Raw genomic sequence first — 21,228 nt, 5'->3', positions numbered from 1 at the left:
TTGCACAATCTTGTAGTTGCATCGGCTTTAACTAGAGTTAAGCCGAGTGAAGAGACGACGTCTGTCTGATTTGGTTAACATGAGGTCTTGAGATGGGATGCTCTGAAGAGATAAAAATAAATCAGACTTTGATTTATTGGACATCATTGATTCTGCTAAATTATTTCTTTCTTAATGTTTAAATTATGTGGGAAAGACGAGATAACAGATGTCTTCCTTTGAGAACAGATCAGACCCATTCAACGAAAGAGTCATTCTTGGGCAGAGTCAATCATCTCTCAGTCCTTCACACTGTAAAACATTATATGGTCAATAAGTTATTACAACATATGTTTTTACATTGCTTCAACTCATCAAAATAAGTTAAGCAATTTCAACTTTTTTTATATACAAGATTCAACAAATTTTTTAAGTCTAATGTAATTTAAGTTGTAATGACTTAAAAATTCAAGTTGATTGCACTTAGAAAATTTAAGGCAGCAACTTTTCTTTTTCTTTTTTTGTTACAGTGCAGTAGTATTTGTGCAGAATTTAGATGTTGATGCACTCATAAAAATTAAGGTTCCAAATAGGGGTTTTCACATGAAGTGATGCCATAAAGAAACATTTGATTCCCCAATGAACCTAATGTCAGTTGATCAGTCCTTAAAAGAACCAACTTTTTTCCACAATAAAGAACCTTTTGTTCAATGGAAAGGTTCCAGGAATGTTAAAGGTTCTCATTGGAAACAATAAGGAAACTTTATTTTTTATATATTTTGATATAGATGTAAGAGTGTATCTTCTGTATAATGAAATATTCCATTTATTTCATCTTAATTATAATATTTTCAAATGCAACCAAGCATTTTGTCATGTCCCTGCTGGACTAGATCATTTAAAATTTAAAACGGCCTCATAAAAATGAGCACAGTCTTTCACTCTTCACTGAACCCCGTCATCTTTGGCCATATCAATTTGGGGTCCACCCTTATGAGACGACGTTAACCAGAAGTGAAATCATTCAGATGTTTAAACAATGAGGTGCAGAAACAGGCAACTAATATCATTATTTTATAGTCTATTTTGCAATATTTATTGAGGGGAATAACTTTTGTGCTCAACAATTGAACACAAATGTAAATTGGCAAATACACAAATATGGATTAATAAGTGCAGTAATTTTATTCAAATTGGCATATGGAATTTTTTGGAAGTCATTGCAAAAGGGCTCCTGTTGGTGGCAGGCTGGTGGCAATAAGCCATGATATAAATGCAGAAACTAGTGAAACAAATAAAAGAGTATAGCTGTTCTTCTGTGAATTTGCAAATATTCAACTTCAGCTTAAAATAAATATGACAATTTACTATATTTAATTTGTATTTTTTATTTATTTTGTAATAATGTAATGTGCACATAAGCAATAGATAACAATAGTATGTTGTTCCATAGTAAGTTGTGTAAAAAAAAAAAAACAATTAATAGGCCTATAGACTTTTAATGCATGAAGTGGGAAATGAGATGTGTTGGGGGTAAAAGGCCGACTATGTGCTTAATGTTGTGGGGTATTCAGAAATGTTTTAGATTTATTTATTTAATAAATTATATATATACAGGGTGGGCCATTTACAGTCCCTGACAAAAGTCTTGTCGCTTATCTATTTTGTAGAAACACCCGCTATTAACCTGAATTTTAATTAATCAATTGGTGTTAGAAATAGCTCATATGAAAAGCTAAAACCCTCCCAAATGATGTTTAATGCACTGAAATAAATTAGTTTCACTGAAAAAAGATTTATCATTTAATCAAGACAGAAAGGTCAAATTTTGGCAAGACAAAAGTTTTGTCGCCTTGTCATATGAGCTTGACCTGTGACTAATAATGGATCAATTAGGTCTCAGGTGTGTATAAAAACAACCCCAGTACACTAGACCTTCACATCAACTGCAACTAGACCTCTGCAAACATGCCTAAGATTCACCCTGAGACTAAAGTTTTGATTATCAAGAGGCTGAAGACCAGATCCACTGCTGATGTGGCAGACACCTTCAATGTGTCTCAGCGTCAAGTACAGAGGATAAAAAAAAACATTTGAAGACACTGGAGATGTTTTTGACAAACCCAGGTCAGGCAGACCCCGCAAGACAACTGCTCGAGAGGACCGTTTGTTGGCTCGAAAATCCAAGGCCAGCCCATTTTCCACTGCAGCAGAGCTCCACAAGACCTGGTCACCTGAAGTTCCTGTGTCAACCAGAACAGTTTGTCGGATTCTGTCTCGAAATGGCCTCCATGGTCGAATCAGTGCCCAGAAGCCAGCACTAAACAAAAGACAATTGAAAAACCGTGTGGCATTTGCCAAGGCCCACAGCCTGCTAAAAGGATGGACGCTGGAAAAGTGGAAGAAGGTGGATTTTTCAGATGAATCTTCTGTTGAATTACACCACAGTCGCCGCAAATATTGCAGGAGACCTACTGGAGCCCGCATGGATCCGAGATTCACCCAGAAAACAGTGAAGTTTGGTGGTGGAAAAATCATGGTCTGGGGTTACATTTAGTATGGGGGTGTGTGAGAGATCTGCAGGGTGGAAGGCAACATCAATAGTCTAAAATACCATGAAATCTTAGCTACCTCTTATATTCCCAACCATAAAAGAGGCCAAATTCTGCAGCAGGATGGTGCTCCATCGCATACTTCCATCTCCACATCAAAGTTCCTCAAGGCGAAGAAGATCAAGATGCTCCAGGATTGGCCAGCCCAGTCACCAGACATGAGCATCATTGAGCATATGTGGGGTAGGATGAAAGAGGAAGCATGGAAGACGAAACCAAAGAATATTGATGAACTCTGGGAGGCATGCAAGACTGCTTTCTTTGCTATTCCTGATGACTTCATCAATAAATTGTATGAATCCTTGCCAAACCGCATGGATGCAGTCCTTCAAGCTCATGGAAGTCATACAAGATATTAAATTTGGATCTCACAGCACCACTACTTAATTTGCTGACATATTTTTGTATTTGCAGTAAATTTGTTCAATTTCTGTATAGGCGACAAAACTTTTGTCTTGCCAAAATTTTACCTTTCTGTCTTGATTAAATGATAAATCTTTTTTCAGTGAAACTAATTTATTTCAGTGCATTAAACATCATTTAGGAGGGTTTTAGCTTTTCATATGAGCTATTTCTAACACCAATTGATTAATTAAAAGTCAGGTTAATAGCGGGTGTTTCTACAAAATAGATAAGCGACAAGACTTTTGTCAGGGACTGTATATGGATACACCGTAATAACATGGGAATGGTTGGTGATATTAAAGTCCTGTTTGTGGCACATTAGTATATGTGAGGGGGCAAACTCCTCAAGATGGGTGGTGACCATGGTGGCCATTTAGAAGCCACAAACAGGACTTTAATATCACCAACCATTCCCATGTTATTACGGTGTATCCATATAAATGGCCCACCCTGTATATATATATATATATATATATATATATATATATATATATATATATATATATATATATATATATATATATATATATATATAATTCAGAAAATTTTAATATTTATTTAATATATATATATAGGCTATATTATTTATTAAATAAATAAATATAAACATTTTCAATTATATATATATATATATATATATATATATATATAATATATATATATATATATATATATATATATATATATGCTATATTATTTATTAAATAAATAAATATTAAAATGTTCTGAATTATATATTTATATATATATATATATATAATTAAATAAATAAATATAAAACATTTCTGAATTATATATATATAGGCCTATATATATATATATATATATATATATAATTAAATAAATAAATATAAAACATTTCTGAATTATATATATATAGGCCTATATATATATATATATATATATATATATATAATTCAGAACATTTTAATATGCTATAAAAAAATGCTATATTATTTATTAAATAAATAAATATGAACATTTTCTGGATTTTTATATATATAGGCTATAATTAAGTTGAAATATTACCAGAGCCCATACAAATCATATAGGGTGGTCAAACCAATTGGCGCAGCAACATGAACCTTAAATCACACATGACTCTCTTGATGTCTATCTCTAGGCAAGCCAAGCATTACTGCCCGTCATCCGCAATAGATGCGCCAGAATCCTCAAATAATTACCGATTGTGTCGAAACTGAACCGCTAGAGGTCCCGCCCACTCGTTCGCTCGTGCAACCGGAGACTTCACGGAGGGTTCCGCTGCTGTCAGACTCTTGCTCAACGTTTGCCAGACTTGGATAAGAGTGGACGGAGGGACTTGGGGCCGGAGAAGGGATTCACGAGCTGATTTTTTTTTTGGAGACACATTCGCTAGTGGATTGAGATCATTCTGTAAGGTAAATAAGTCTGCTGATGCATGCTCACTCATTTAAATGATGACTTTGCCCTGGCGACCGCGGAAGCCACCCTTCTCCCGTTATATGAACCTTATAATGCGCTTCACAGGACGCCGTTTGCACATGAAGCATCTTTAGAGTTTGCTTTTGTCATATCGGTAAGGGATCCTGATGTTTAAGCGTTTATTGCTTTATTTCTTATTTTTGTGCTCGTGTTCTATAACGGAGCACTTCTATATCAAACATGACACAGGGAAGCTGTTTTAAAGCCCAGCGGAGTTCGTCACACTCGATAGATCAGCGAAAATTCGGGCGATGTTGCATAATTTCATCCCCCAAATTATATATTGCGCTCTTCTGCAGTATATTATTATATTATATTGAATCGATATTATAATGTTACCGGGTTTTGCATGTTCAACCTCTGAGAAACTTTGAGCTCACGTTAGTTCAGTGCAGATACTGACACATGCCGAGCTTAATGCGAGATCGTTCCGTTTATATGATTGTTAAATGACCAAATTGTAAGTTTGTCTTATATGATCAGAGTCTGGTGAAACCGGTTCATTATCTAAGTCAACTCCGTTAGATGCCCGTAGACCGCAGAAAAATTGCGTGAAATCGTTATCGCGTTTGAAATGTGTGAGAGCGTATCGGGGTAGGCTATAACAAAATCCTGCTCAACTAAAAACCTCGAATATTAAAAACTGTAGCCTACGAATTTATGCTAGCTGAATTTTTAGCATATATGGGTTTGATTCCTATGTTAAATAGCTAATCATTTATCGTTTTAACAAATCATGATAAACGTAAATTTGCAAATTAGGTGGGTGTAGCTACTATTTGAGTGTTTGATTGTATTTTAGCTAGTGATTTCACTTTATTCGATAGCACACATACATCTCGGAGACGTCTATTTGATGTGCGTTTTTTCATCATCTCTAAGACGTTTTCTGTCATTAGATAGACATTTAGAAACCGTCTTTAAGATGTTTATGGTAAAACTGCTTTTTAAAAGATGTTTATCAGATGTTTATGTACACAACAGATGTTTTCCAGATGAAGCGCTCTCTAAAATACATCTTTTAGCCTATGTGTGCTATCATCATGACGTTGATTTCTGTGGCAATGTGAAGACGAAAATCCACGCTAAACGCCTTGTGATTGGGCGTCTTTAGAAATCTTTTGATAATTTAAAAAATGTTTCTATTTTTTAATGACATGAAACAAAACGCCTCTCAACTGATACACTCTGTAAAATAACTATGTACAATTAGGGCTTAAGCATCCCCCTTGGTCCGTTCGATCGCGATCAGTAACTTCCGTTCACCGCGGGGCCCCCATCGAGTGAGGGCCCCAGTGCGGTAGCACAGACCCTTTGTACATTATTAGTAAGCTACATATTTTTGTGACTATGATTATCAATAATTGAGGTTCTAGGCCTACTCCTAACAAAGATTCACAAACGCAGATGTTGTGAGTGAGTGTTTGTGTTTTTGTTGGAGTTAGAGTGATTTAACTGAATTAAACTGCTTCTAAACGTAAGCCCCGTTCACATTTGCAGCGAATACATAATAGTTGTTGTGCTGTTGGTTTTTATGTTTCTTCTCTGCTGCGGTATCCAGCTGTATCAGGTTGTTGGTCACTGTCTCCACACCTAAAGACCCCGATATAATTCAAGCGAAATTGAAGAATGAACTGGTGTGTCATAATTTTGTACTAAATCAGGCCAAAACGAAGTTTGTTTGGAGTTTGTTTCAGGAATTTGAATCAGCTTGCCAAAGCGAACTTTCCCGAATAATTTGCTCCAGCTAGTGAACACCTTTGAACAGCCATTGGTACGTAGCGATAACATAATAGGTAGGTGTGGCTCTGAGGCTCCACCTTCTTTGACGTGGAAATCTTCTCTGGTTTATTTCTTCTGTTCACTCTGTCAAGGTCAGATGCGAGTAGAAACATGAACAAACTGGAGAGCTGCTTTATAGTAGAAATGTATGTTGTAATTCGAATTGAAAGCAAGACTTGAGGCCCGTTCACACCAAGGACGACAACTATAAAGATAACGATAAAGATATAGTTCTAAAAATTGTTCTCAATATCAATAGCAGAGTTCACACCACAGCTTTAACGATAACGGCACAAAGAAACGCTATTGTTGGAATCACTTTCAGAATGATTTTATCCAGCTGACGAACGATAAAAACATTGGCAGCCAATCAGAATCAATCCTGCTGTAACAAACTCGAACATTTAAAGTGACAGACAAGCACACGCTTATAATAAACAGAACGGTATCATCTGCTGCTGTGGACGCTAATATAGTTATCTTTCTTGGTGTAAACGGGCCTAAACACTGTTTTTCATGTTTAATACTGTAAAGCTGCTTGCTTTAAAGCAGTATATTGTAGAAAGTGACGTATAGGCCTAAATAAACGAGACGTGACTTGACTGAACTGCCGAATTGCTTTTGTAAACATATCCACATCGCTATGATCAGGTACTTTCTTAACTGCTGTTTTTTCACCGCTGTCATTTTTGTGGTGTTTATTTTGTTATTAAAGGAAGGCGTGCTGCGCATATTTGCATATTTATCTGAGCGGCACTCTCATCAGAGTAGGTGACGTCGGGACAGTATACGGCTGAACAGGCATTTCAAACTTCTTTTTACCCCTAAGCGAAGAATGAAAAAGAACTTTGCCATGAGTATATCATGGCCATAAATTATTAATGGAAGCCTGGGAGCCTCGCTGCCCAAATGCATGACAAACTCTTTATGAAAATGACATCCACATTGTCTGAGTAGGTACTAGGTACTTTTGAATAGGTAAATACTTTGCAACCACTATAATTACGGTCTATAGTATGAATGTAATGAATATAAAACAATATAAATAATATATATATATATATATATATATATATACATATATATATATATACATATAACATGTTATTATTTAGATTATTTACATTTAAAAGTCCCGTTTTTCGTGTGTTCTTGAAGCTTTGATTGTGTTTACAGTGTGCAATATAACATGTGTTCATGTTTCGCGTGTAAAAAAACACTGTATTTTTCACACAATTTACTTATCTGTATACCGCTGTTTTCACTGTCCTAAGAACGGGCTGATGACTTCCTTGTTCTATGAAGTCCCTCCTTCAGAAATACGTAACGAGTTCTGATTGTGCCAGCGGTTCATGTACGTTGTGATTCGACAGCAGCTTAGCGCACGTTGCCCGGAATGGTCACGCCTCTTACCATAACGTGGAGACTGGCATGCGCATGCGCATAAATTGTAACCATTGATCTCTAAGTAGGCCTACAGCATCCCTGGGAAGGCCAAACAAAGGTGATTGGACTCCGTAATGAAAATAACAGCGTCTCAACGACATGGCGACAAACACACTCTACAAACGCAACTATTGTTCTTCTCCGTGGGAGCGCAACAAGACCACGCCCCCTTTTTTGTGTATTCCTGTGGGCGGAGGTTAGTCAAAAAACTGTTCTACTGACGTCATTAAAGAAGGAAGTAGAGGGATGTAGTCCAAACTGGCCGTTCACTGTAGGCGACTTCTGTTAAATAAAATATCTCGCTTGGCATTGAACTTTGAGCTTTATCATTTTACAGATATTATTTATACTCTAACAACAACATTACACACTAACTAAAGTTTGAAACATGGGATCACGAAGAACGGGACCTTTAAATTACTATTATTTTCATGATTAGATAGGCTATCTTTGCCACAAAAACGGAAGAGACAATCTGTAGCCTGAAAATCATTGCCTGTCCTTTGGTTTGGGTCATACTTTTTAGTAGTGGTATCGTGGCGTAATAATCTGTTTGTTTGTAAAATGTATTAACTGTGCAAGATATGAATAAAAATTATGTTATTTCAGCCAGCGCACATACCTGTATTTACATCCTGTTTTCGGTTGAAGTCCACAGTAGTCGCCCAAACTCAACAATCGACTACTGTGGACTTCGACCGAAAACAGGAAGAAAATATAGGTATGTGCGCTGGCTGAAATAACATCATTTTTATTAATATCTTTCACATCTACTGCAGTCAGATTCACCCGTGTTCACTCTGAAGGAATCACTCACATGGCTGGGCACTTGTAATGACACATCAAGGATGTTAAGAGGCTAAAAGCAGGTTTAAAACTTGCCCCATTTAAGTCAACAGAGTGCAAATTTTAAAAAGAGGATAACACGTTGTAGGCAACACCGATTTTTGTCGTTGTTCTCTGTACTGACAGCACTCCAAATTTACAAAAAAAATGAGCTCAATGTTAAAATTGACCGGAGTTCTCCTTTAAAAGTAAAATTTTGCCCAAAAAATACTCAAGGAAATGTAACGAAGTAAATGTACTTCGTTACTACCCACCTCTGCTCATGGGATAGTAAAGTGTCGGATGTGCACTTCGGAATCTCAGCGGAAGTACCAGGTCATTCAGGTACTTTTCGCCTACTGTTTTACGAATACTGTGAATTCGGACATACTAGTCTTTCACATACTGTTTTTCGCCCTATCATATAGTAGAGTAGAGTGCATATTCGGATGCAGCCAATGACTTCCGGACACTATCGTACTAAGATGTTGATCCTTGTTAGATTGCATGAGTTCAGGTCACTTTGTTGCTGCAAGTCATTGATGGTGTGAACGGGGGTTTAGAGGTCTGGTTTGTATCAAGACAAACCTTTCAGTGCATGCTTTAGTAATGCGCAGTTATTTATTATCAGCAACATTAGGATCACTTTTACGACGCAATCTCAAGTCAAGTTCACATAATTGATGGGTGGGTTTTGTGGCATTTTGATTGACACACAGCTTAATGGCATCTACTCACAGCAAGTGCGCAGACATCCCAGATGCCAGTGTTGCTTTTCTAGCTTGGTTTTCTTATTTGTTAAAGTGGCAACATTTGCCATGGATGCCCCTGGAAATCCAGACGGGTCGATTGATACTTCTTCTGGCCAAGCTTGAGTTCAGAGCCAACTTACTAGAAGGCTTCTTCGCGTGCAATGATATCCGCCTAATGTTTGTTGTTCTAGGTTTCCAACAGAGCGAATGCAGAAAAGTGAGAAACAACCAGCAATTACAAATTTGGGGTTAATATTCAAAACAACCAGTCAAGATGCTAATTCATTTTAAACATTGATGCTGTGGGCTGTATTTCTGATTATATGATGATTCACAATTATTATTATTACAAAAATGATTCAACCAGTGTTGTTTTATTATGCCATGATGAACCGATCTGACAAATGAATTTCCGAATATGCACACACGCACGTTCATGCAGCATTAACTAGAAAACAACAGGACAGTCTATAATGTCAATGATTCCAGCGCTATGGGCCATACAGGCGACCCAACATTGATTTCTCACAGCAGTTGTTTATGAGACTTTATTCCTCTTCCCCTTGCTGGCAGACTCAAGTATGCTAAGGATTTTTTTTTTTTTTTCATATTTAGATTGATGAACATTTTCTTTATAGATACATATGCTTTATTTACAGTATTTTACCAGTGCATTATCACTACACATGCAAATCTCTCTAATCCCACAGGAAAACTAATATAGACTGCAACCCTAATTATCATAGATATTTAAACCATAGCAAATCCATTCTCAAAATCATGTTAAACTAATCCTTATTAATGATGAAAGGGTTATGTTGTGCTCTGTTGAATGAATGCACAGAGAGCTGCAGACAGGGAGCTGTGTTATCACGTTGTTTGCCCTCTGGTTTCACCTTTATACTCTCAGTCATCGCTCACATCTGGTGTGATGGAAATCTAGCGATGCCCCTTCAGCCCTTCACTGAGACACCTGCTGCTCTTTACAGCCGGAGCTTGACATAGTCTTCTGCCGTGGCATTCTTTTGGCACCGGTGTCAGTGGAAACCTGCCCTGCTGCTCTGGTTCTGTGTGCATTTATTTTCTTTCCAAGACTCGGATGGCAGAAAATAGCAATTAGAAACATTCTCTGACGGAAAACGTTTAATGAACATTTAACCCCCCCCCCCCCCCCCCCCCTAACTTAACACACTAACTTAAGTGGTTGTTATTCATGAAGACTTTGGAATACAGACCTAAGGTTGGTCTCTTTTTAAAGAATACAGATTATTGCTGAAGAGAAAGACCTTCAAAAATTAAATTAAGTTGATTGTAATGCAAATGTACTGTACTAAGCATTTTTATTTTATACAAAATATATATATTTCAAAATAATTTTACTCTAAAATTGTTATAAAATCAAAGCCATATGTCTTGTGTTCCAAATTTGAAGTTGAAACATTGAAGTTCCTATGAGATTTTATTTTGGCGTAATACCCAAAATATCCACCGGGGCGACACCCAGATTCCATTGAATTTTTATTTTTTTTGGTTGCGTTCTCTTTTAACAAATTAATACATTTCAGTCACCAAATATAGAACATTGAGTCTCAGGCCTTTCCGACGATATGCGTTTTGTCAAGATTAAAAAAGTCTAACATGGTTCAAATAAATGTAGTAATATGAAACATGGCACTGCCCACTAGGGGGAGTGGCCCACTAAAAGGATTTAAAGTATCGTTTCCATGGTAACACAATGTCCGATTTCAAAACGGTTTTCAGAGGATGAATTTTGAGTGTTCAAGCTTTCAAATGATACCTAATTTATGATGATTACTAAAATATGTGATAGGGAAAAAAGGCACTAAAAGCAATCGGAGACAATTAAGAGGTTAAATTTATGCTTTCATTGAGAGTTTTAGTTTTATCTGTTTGAGCTGATAGGAGAAGAAGGAACGAGAATGTCGGCACGCTGCATTAGACATAATGTCCGTGCTCGGAGATTGCTGCCCCTTTATTTAGTACCCACAAACCCTTGCTCTTCTTCTTCTTCTTCTTCCATTGACCTCTCGTATTTATTGCACGAGTGCATGCGTGTGTTAGCAGTGATGGTCAATGCACATGCATAGCTAATTCTGTGTGTTCAAGCCAGTTAACCTGACCAGTTCAAGTCTAGCTTACAGAATTTCCTGATATCGTTCACCCTTCTTTCCTATTATTGTTACTCTCTGCTTTGCTATCACTAAAGTGGAAATATTTTCAGTATTTGGCAAAATTCACTTGTTGTAAGTGAATTCTGTTATTTATTTGCTGTAATTTGTGTTTTGTTTGTATTATGGACAACTGGCTGTTATACTGTCCGCCATCATCCAAACACTGACATACTGATGAATTTCTGCTCTAGTTTTCTGGTAGACATCCAGCACCAGCAGAGCATCAGTCTGGCCCAAAGCATCCACTGATTTCTGAGTATGTTCACATTCACAATGACACACTACTAATATAGAGAATTTTTGTTTTATAGGCTATATATACAAAACATATAAAAAAAATAGCATATATGTAAAATAGCAACTGCTGTCTTTTTTCTCTGATGCACTGCATTTCTTGCGTTCTTGCTTTGAAAACTGTATTTTATCAGTTTAAAGTCTTCCTGGTTTTTTTGCTCTGAAAGGATTGCTTGTGAAAACTGAGCATCTGTGGTTCAGAATATGTTTGTGAGAGGATTTGAGTGAGGCGGACAGATACATCTAGAGAACACAGAGGATAAAGGATAAAGTATTTGTGACAGAAACCGAGAGAGGAGCAAAGGCAGGGATCGTGCGGCTGATGATTGTCCGACCGTATGTATGGTTTGCGTTTTTGGTAAGTGCCACACGAACCAAGCTATTTATATTAATGCTGGTGGTCTCAACTAGACGCGCCATTTACATAATGTAAAAATCTGTTCAGCTTTGGCTCGTGTCCTCCTTGATGGCTGACCCAGTTTTATGTTCGATGGCGTGGCAAAACTTGTCATTATGTGCTTTGTGAGTGAACTACATTCTGACCACATTATATTTTCTTGTAGTTTTCTATGTGAGAGATCCCAGCTGATTTCCTGTGTACATGAGTGTGACTCGAGGAAGAATGGTGCTATTACATGGCTTACACACGTACAGACACACACACTCACACAAGCATAGTTCCTGTTATCTCAGGCTATAATTCGGCCCCATTTCTTTTTCCGTCTTGATCGTCAGGAAAGGAAAGGCAGCCTCAGAGAAGCAATGGATGGAAAAAGGAGTAAGACGGTGACAATTTTTGAGAATGTCTGAGAGAAAGAACAAGAGAGAGGTAGATAGCACCGCATTTGAGAGAACAGAAGTGCTGAATAAATCACTGGGAACATGAACGAGAGATTACGGCAGCTGCATTTTGGCAGGAAATATATGTAGACTTGTGTACTTCTGTGTGACTGACAGTTACAAGTGCACATATTCACTGTAGCCACTTGGACTATCATGAAAACCTGTTTCCACCTCAGAGGAAAAGAATGAAATGGGAATTGTTATTTTATTTTTCATAATTGAGATTTTACTTGTAATTTCAAATAGTGGCTTTATGTTTCACAGTTTTCACTACTTTATTTCTTGAAATTGCAATTCATTTTTGTTTTATATTTCAGAATTTTAACATTATTTCGTACAGTTTGACTTCATATCACAGTTGCAACTTTGTCATGTAATTAATTAGGTAAAAATAATAATAATTGAAAGTGAATTAAGTGAAAGGAAATATTTGAAATTTCACAATTGTAACATTATTTCTCACAATTTGACATATGTCAGTTGTAACTTTATTTCTCGTAAATAATTAGGGAAAAATAATATCAATCAAAATAATTATTGCAATCCTAACCTGAAATTGCATTTTGTGTTTATTTTTTTCAATCTCACAACTGCAGTGATACTTTATTTCTTACAATTTTACTTAATATCTCACAGTCGCAACTTTATTTATTATTTTAATTAGGTAAAAAATAATAATTACAAATTTGTGAAAATTTACACAATTGTAGCTATTTCTTACCAAACTTCTTATCAAACTTTATTTCTCATAATCAAATGAAATCTATATGCTTTCTGAACGAATGTTTCTGATCTTCATGTACATCAGTGTACATTATTATAAAGAAAAGTTTCTTTTTTGAAATATTGAAACATGTTTAAGACTTTTCACTGAGGAATATCCTATTTCACTCTGAAATACGTAAAATAAAATACATTTTGATTGAATTAGAGCCCAAAGTAAATCCTAGATCATTGCACAAACTATTATTCAATGCGCAAAATTAAACATATTCCAATGAATTCGAACTAATGCAGTGAGACTCATCTTTTCTGGTTTTGACATTTTAAAGTCTTCTCTATTATGCTTTGAGCATATAGTATGACAAAAAACCCAGAGTGTGGCCGAGTGTTCAGTGATGATTAGCTTTAACCAGAGGGAGTCTGTTTGCTATAATCTCTTAATGGCCAATGCACTGGCATATAGAATAATTCCATAAATGTTTGAGAATCACTGAACGTGCACTCGCTGTGTTTTTGCATGTGCATTTGCATGTTTCCAGGAGAGTGATCTGCATAAAAATGTGGTAGTAGTTCCGATACTGATAGAGCTGTCTGTCCAAATTACCGTCTTTGTCTGTTCCTGTCACTATCTCATCTTCTCGTCAAACCTAAACGTGCATATATGTATTTTTACCTCAGTACGTGTAATCTTGTGGAAAGTAGGGATGGTCGATTATGCACAATATCAGTCTATTTCACTATTAAATGGTTGTGTTCTGTGCTATTTTTCAATTGTTAGCCTATGTGCAATTGCAGATGGAAACAGTTCCACTTTTGGCTAGTCCGTTTAGAAAATGTGTAGTTTTGCACATCCCTAGTGAAAACTCTGTTCCTCTCTCATGTTTCTCGTAGCGTCTCTCCATTCCAAAACTCACTCCACCGTTGTTGCACTCCCCCTTCCTCTACTTTTCTGTCTCAGTGCATCAAAGAGCCAATTTGAAGTGCCTTTTTCGGTATGGCAGGCTCTGCCTCGGTGTCTGTGAAGCTGGCAAGACCAACGCAGTCAGACAACATGGCTGGCACCGTATGCCAACAGACGACAGCGGCATGCTCTGCAGAAGGACAGATAATGAATGCTATTGTCCAGCATGGTGTGTTGTGTCCTTACTAACTTTCATTTAAGCAATTAAAATGCATCATCCATCCAGTGATTAAAGTGATGCCAAAAAAATTGGCAACTTAATTGTCCTCATCATGGGGAACCATAATGATAGTGACCTCTTATGTCAAGAACTGCATCACTAACTCTTTTATGTCAATAATCTGCATCAAAATGTAAAGATAAGACATTCAATACAAGTTAAGCTCTATTGACTGCATTTGTTTTATAATCTTGATTATCACAGAAAGTGATTTAGTCTCATGCTTCAGCAGGAATAATGCACTAATATCCATCAAATAAATCCAATCCAATTTCAGATTCTATTTTCCAATTTCCAGTTCTGTTTATATGAACCCTAAACTTTGCAGTCTGATTCACATATTTGTTTATATGTGAACTATATACACTGTAAAAAAAAAGAAAGAAAAAAAGGATTTTTCGAAGTTTAGCCCGAGATTATTGGAGAACGTTTTACAAGAAAATACTGTTTAAGTCATTCTGCTTCAAAATTTCATGGTCAATTCAATGTGTTACTTGCCGTTTCTTTGTAATTATTTCTGAAATTTACTCACAATTGTTCGAGAATTACTCGAAAATTGTTTCTAAGTAATTAGAAACACCAATTTTTTTTCAGTATATGTAAATCTTAAAGGGATAGTTCACCCAGAAATTAAAGTCATTGATTACTCATCCTCGTGTCATTCCAAACCTGTAAGAATTTCGTTCATCTTCGGAACACAAATGAAGATCTTTTTGATGAAATCTGAGAGCATTCTGTCTAATCCATATGAATTGAGAGGTTTAGTCAAAATTTTCTGAAAAGACATGATCACTTTATATGATGAACAGGTTGAATTTAGGCTTTTATTCATATATAAACATTCATCTGCTCACACATCAGTTGTGGTAAATGGAAGCTCAAGCATGTTTGCTTGACGTGCGAAAACCAATGAGGTTCATTCTCGTGTTACGCAGCACGTTTGAGCTTCAGCAAGAACCAATGAGGTTCATTCTCGTGTTACGCAGCACGTTTGAGCTTCAGCAAGAACCAGTGAGGTTCATTCTCGTGTTACGCAGGACGTTTGAGCTTCTGCAAGAGCCAATGAGGTTCATTCTCGTGTTACGCAGGACGTTTGAGCTTCTGCAAGAGCCAATGAGGTTCATTCTCGTGTTACGCAGCACGTTTGAGCTTCAGCAAGAACCAGTGAGGTTCATTCTCGTGTTACGCAGGACGTTTGAGCTTCAGCAAGAGCCAATGAGGTTCATTCTCGTGTTACGCAGGACGTTTGAGCTTCTGCAAGAGCCAATGAGGTTCATTATCGTGTTACGCAGCACGTTTGAGCTTCAGCAAGAACCAGTGAGGTTCATTCTCGTGTTACGCAGCACGTTTGAGATTCAGCAAGAACCAATGAGGTTCATTCTCGTGTTACGCAGCACGTTTGAGCTTCAGCAAGAACCAATGAGGTTCATTCTCGTGTTACGCAGCACGTTTGAGCTTCAGCAAGAACCAATGAGGTTCGTTCTTGTGTTACGCAGCACGTTTGAGATTCAGCAAGAACCAATGAGGTTCATTCTCGTGTTACGCAGCACGTTTGAGCTTCAGCAAGAACCAATGAGGTTCATTCTCGTGTTACGCAGCACGTTTGAGCTTCAGCAAGAACCAATGAGGTTCATCCTCGTGTTACGCAGCACGTTTGAGCTTCTGCAAGAACCAATGAGGTTCATTTAATCAAATGAACCTCATTGGTTCTTGCAAAGCTCAAATGTGGCCAGTCACCACGTTCAGAACTGGAAAAAGGCGCCACGATAATATCACCGGTAGGTGACAGTATTTTTCACTTAGTTACTGTACTTGTTACTGTCACCCGCTCAGAGGCGCGATAGTGGTGTCTGATTTGTGAACTAGCTGATTCTTTTCAATGAACACTATAATTATCATTTTTTTCTTTAAAGTATATTTTGAATCATTATAATTGAATAATCTTAACTCAACAACACATCAAAATAAGTGTACATTAAACATACTAAAACACATGTAAAGTACTTGACTTTTTTTTTAATCTGTAGTGTGTTATTCCATATTTAATGTACAGTAAATATAATTTAAATCTACTAAATTTCAATCTTATCATTAGTCAAATTAGAAATTACATTACATTTTAGTTTTCCATAAATGTTTGTCAGTAAATCCGGCAGTGCTCTTTAACCATATTTCAAAGGTAATTAAAGTAATTATGATATTACATATAAAAATGTACTTCTACTTAAGTATGTTAAAAGCACTCTTAAGTTTAACAAATTGCATTTGATATAAATTTAAACTATAACACGTTTTAATTTAATTGCAAATAACATGCAATTAAGTGTCTGAATAATAAGTCCATAATAGTAAGTACTTGATAAAGTGTATTTCTTTTTTGCAAGGGGAAGTAAAAGTGGATTTAACTTTTTATAGCCAAAGTTAAGCATGCTAGTTTTGTGTTAACATGTTTAATATTGAAGTTTTATAGGCTGTACACTATCAGTTGTTGCTTTTTTAAAGTCCAAATAATTTTCCTTGTCATAGATGCTGTCAGTGTAACTGGTTGTGAACCCGGAACGTTCCTTTTAATAGGTTAACAGAGACATTTATGGTGATCACGACACATCATATCCCCAGGCGGTGTTTTCTCAGTTGAGCAATTTGTAAATATTCCTTTGAATGAAATCTGTCATGTTACTTAGAGCTGCTCATTTAGGAACAAACCCTGGAACAAACATGATTTTAAAATATTTCGGGGGTGTTGTTTTCTGTCACTCTCTATCAACTCTTTGTCCTCTGTTTTCTTTCTGGATAATGGAAAGGCTTAATGGATGACACAGTATATAATGTATACTGCCTAGTTATCAAAAAATAAGTGCATTATTCCAGAATAACATTGCCTTTTAGTAGTACGTGTAGTACTTATTGTCACACGTTATTGTCACATGATTTCATTATGTTGTATGTATGTGAGTAGCATCCAGTTATTGGAATTATTTTGCATTTTGATATAATTTCTTCACATTTGGAAGCATGATCTACGGAGCCCCCCTAGTCCCACTTTGTCAAAAAAATTTATTATAACTATCTCGTGGCCTCAAGATAGTAACTCGTGGCCTCAAGATACAATCTCGTGGCCTCAAGATAGTAACTCGTGGCCTCAAGATACTATCTCGTGGCCTCAAGATAGTAACTCGTGGCCACAAGATAGTAACTCGTGGCCTCAAGATAGTAACTCGTGGCCTCAAGATAGTAACTCGTGGCCTCAAGATACTATCTCGTGGCCACAAGATAGTAACTCGTGGCCTCAAGATACTATCTCGTGGCCTCAAGATAGTAACTCGTGGCCTCAAGATAGTATCTCGTGGCCTCAAGATAGTAACTCGTGGCCTCAAGATAGTAACTCGTGGCCTCAAGATACTATCTCGTGGCCACAAGATAGTATCTTGAGGCCACGAGATACTATCTTGAGGCCACGAGATACTATCTTGAGGCCACAAGACAGTTATAATTTTTTTTTTTTTGACAAAGTGGGACTAGGGGGGCTCCGTAATGATCAAATAATGAGTCGAGAAAGAGAAATTACTTTAATTTGTCACACTGGAAATGGGAAGGTGAAGTTGAAAGCATTGCATTGTGGGGTACAGTATTGCGCTCTATGGGCCAGATTTACTAAACAGGGCAAATTAGCATGAGAGCACAATCCCATAAAAGTGCCGAAGGGAGAGGAAAGTTCTGCGCGTGATCCACTGAGAGACGCAGCCGGATCATTTCCATAATGACCAACGCAATCTACCAAGAGCAGCGCAAATTAGCGTATGGTTTAACGTGTTTTTTTCTGGGCGGTAAATAATAACGCGAATACCAGTAATTTGACTAGCATAAACCTTAGTAAATCACCTTGTGTGATTCATTTAAATACTCTCCTCCCATAAAGTTTGCGTCTGAAAGGGAAACTCGTACAAATGCTTATGCAGTAAGGTCAGCTGCAAAAATAACTGTTCACACCTTTTCAGCGCAAATTTTTCACTGCGTTAATCCTGATAGTAGTTTTTTTGTGGCAAAAAGAGGGTTCGTGCTGGCGCAAGCTGTTAGTAAGTCTGGCCCTTTGTGTATATACTATATATTTTGATTTGAAGTATATAGTACATACTGCAGTAATAGTATGGTAATATGCAATAGCAAACACTGGCAATTACGGCACCAACTGTGCAGACTTTCCAACAGAGCTCCTAGGTAACTGATGGATCCTCTGGTTTCATGTTTCTATTTCTTAATAAATAGCCTCATTTTCTTTTGAGTACGTCTCTGTTGTTCACGGCTCAATAACTCTTCGCCTGCCTCCTCTGTACCTTCCTCCCTTTGTCATTTTCTTTCATTATTTTTGAACATTTCTATCTCCTCTTCTCCCTCTGTCTTAAATCTTTTTAATTCCCAACCTTGCCAAGAAATGAGCAGCCAAATTTCATTAGCGGCTACATTTGCATTTTCCGTCACCGCGTTACCATAATGCTTATTTTTAGCTGAGTTAGTGTCGGCAGGTTTGAGAAGGTTCATTTTTTCAAAACTCTCTCCCTCTACTTTTTTTCTTTTTTTAGTGTTATCTGTCAAACGTTTTTGCTGGGCTCAATTTGGAGATTGTCCTTGCGGCATTAGCGCAGTAGCACGCTAATGTAGTGGAATGAGGGAAGATAGCGCTAGCAAGAGAGAAAAAGTAACCTCTACATCAGCAGAGATCCTCTGCGAGAGATACCGTAAAATTGCCCTTGGCCTTGTAGCTCCCTCAGGAGACCGTGGTGTTTTATAGAAAGCCTTTAAGAGTGATAAGAAGACTGGCACCTGGAAGACGATATGTATCTGTTAGCGAACTCTTCAAGCGCTGTCACTGATTTTAAGGGAGAGATCACACTTCAACTGACCTGGCAGAATTCAATCTGAAACTGATGCCAAGTGCATTTTAAGCGTTAGGTCACTTTTCACTGCCTTCAAATATAAGTTGAATTCAGAACAACAGGATGTAATTGAATTGAAGAAATGTCAATATTTGAAAGAATGATGTGCAAAAAGGCATTTTGTTATGGACTATGCTGATAAAAAGCATAGTTTATGAAAGAAGTCTCTTCTGCTCACCAAGGCTGCATTTATTTGAACAAAAATCCAGTAAAACATTAATATTGTGAAATATATATTAAAATACCTGTTTTCTATTTGAATATATTTTAAAATGTAATTTATTCCTGTGATGAAAAGCTGAATTTTCAGCATCATTACTCCAGTCTTCAGTGTCACATGATCCTTCAGAAATCATTCTAATATGATGATTTGCTGCTCAAGAAACTTTTTTTTCTTTTTCTATCAAGGTTGTAAACACTGTGCCGCTTCATATTTTTTTCAGTATTCTTTGATGTATTTGAAATATAAATCTTTCGCAACATCTTTACTGCCACTTTTGATCAATTTAATGCATCCTTGCTGAACGAAAGGATTCATAAAAAAAAAAAAAGTGTATATATACACTGAATTGCACAAATCCCTAAAAGTGGCTAAGTGAGCAGGCGTCATAGCCGCGTTGTGAGATCAAGACTAATGGATATTTCCCGCTGTTTACAGTAGCCTGGCTTGTCCAATATTATCTGCTTCACAGACCACAGTCTAAGCCCATTTTCTGGTCAATAGAAGCAAGGTCACTGAAGTTTGTTCCGTCTGTATCCTGTTGCCACAGCAGTCATATGCACATCCTCTGCTCAGTTTATCAGCTGGTGGTTCATTCACTATCGGCTCCCGTCCTGCATGATATCCACAGCTGCTCCCTGCTCGCTCCTGCTAGCTTTGCTTGAGGAGATGTGACCATGACAATTCCCTCATTGATATGGATGAGTTTGACAAAAAAAAAAAAAAACTTTTGGTAAATCATTCAGAGTTGTAATTCAATTTGGATATGAGGAAGCAGAAGAAACAGACTTTTGTCAAGACAGACTTTTAATGTTTTTGGAAGAAGCTACATTTATTTGATCAAAAAATTTAAAATAACTGTTTTTTATTTGAATATAATTTGAATTTCTGTGATCAAAGCTGAATCCTCAGCATCATTACTCCAGTCTTCAGTGTCACATGATCCTTCAGAAATCATTCTAATATGCTGATTTACTGATTCTTATTGTTATCAATGTTGAAGACAGTTGTACTGCTTAATATTTTAGTGGAAACTGTGGTAACATTTTATTTGAGGATTCTTAGTAGATACAAAAGAAAAGCATTTATGTCGGCGGCAATGGCCTCGTGGTCAGTGCGCCGACATGTAGCGCCTTTGCGCTCGGGCGGCCCGAGTTCGAGTCCCGGCTCGTGGACCTTTCCCGATCCCATCCCCCGTCTCTCTCCCACCTCGTTTCCTGTTGTTGAAAACCTTTTTCTTCGTCGAAGCAAGAGACCAGGAGACGTTGGGGATCACGTTCAAACAAAGTTATTCTTTATTGAGGACTTTGCGTTGACGCGGCTGCAGTTCTTCCCAAATCAGTCTAAAGTATATACAGTTTGCATTGTAGTTATATACATTCCAAGGGGGAGGGATTACATAGAGGTGGAGACTCTGAACCAAGCATGCAAATGAAGTAGGAACACACCCTACTCTGAGTCCAATTGAATCAGCATAACTATTCACATGCTGATACTGGCCAGGAACTCCAATTCCAAAAGCCATCCCAGAGCCATTAAAGAGAAAAGGTGAAAGTAAATCAACCTAACTATTCAA

General features: G+C 37.0%; 1 protein-coding gene across 2 annotated transcripts in view; it reads left to right on the top strand.

The window, feature by feature from the left end:
- Positions 1-4,238: 4,238 nt before the first annotated feature.
- jupb (junction plakoglobin b) overlaps positions 4,239-21,228 on the top strand; it is a 78,755-nt gene continuing 61,765 nt past the window's right edge. Inside the window, exon 1 of one of the 2 annotated variants that reach the window (XM_084424212.1) lies at positions 4,239-4,396. The gene's annotated coding sequence lies outside the window, so the exon portion shown is untranslated. Of the gene's footprint in view, positions 4,397-11,953; positions 12,110-21,228 lie in introns of those variants that run through there. The other variant, XM_084424213.1, reaches the window with a different exon arrangement.

The sequence above is a fragment of the Rutilus rutilus genome, assembly GCF_951802725.1.
Source record: "Rutilus rutilus genome assembly, chromosome: 11".
Lineage (NCBI taxonomy): Eukaryota > Metazoa > Chordata > Actinopteri > Cypriniformes > Leuciscidae > Rutilus > Rutilus rutilus.
Note: the sequence above shows the minus strand (reverse complement) of the source record. Positions and strands in the feature narration are given on the sequence as shown.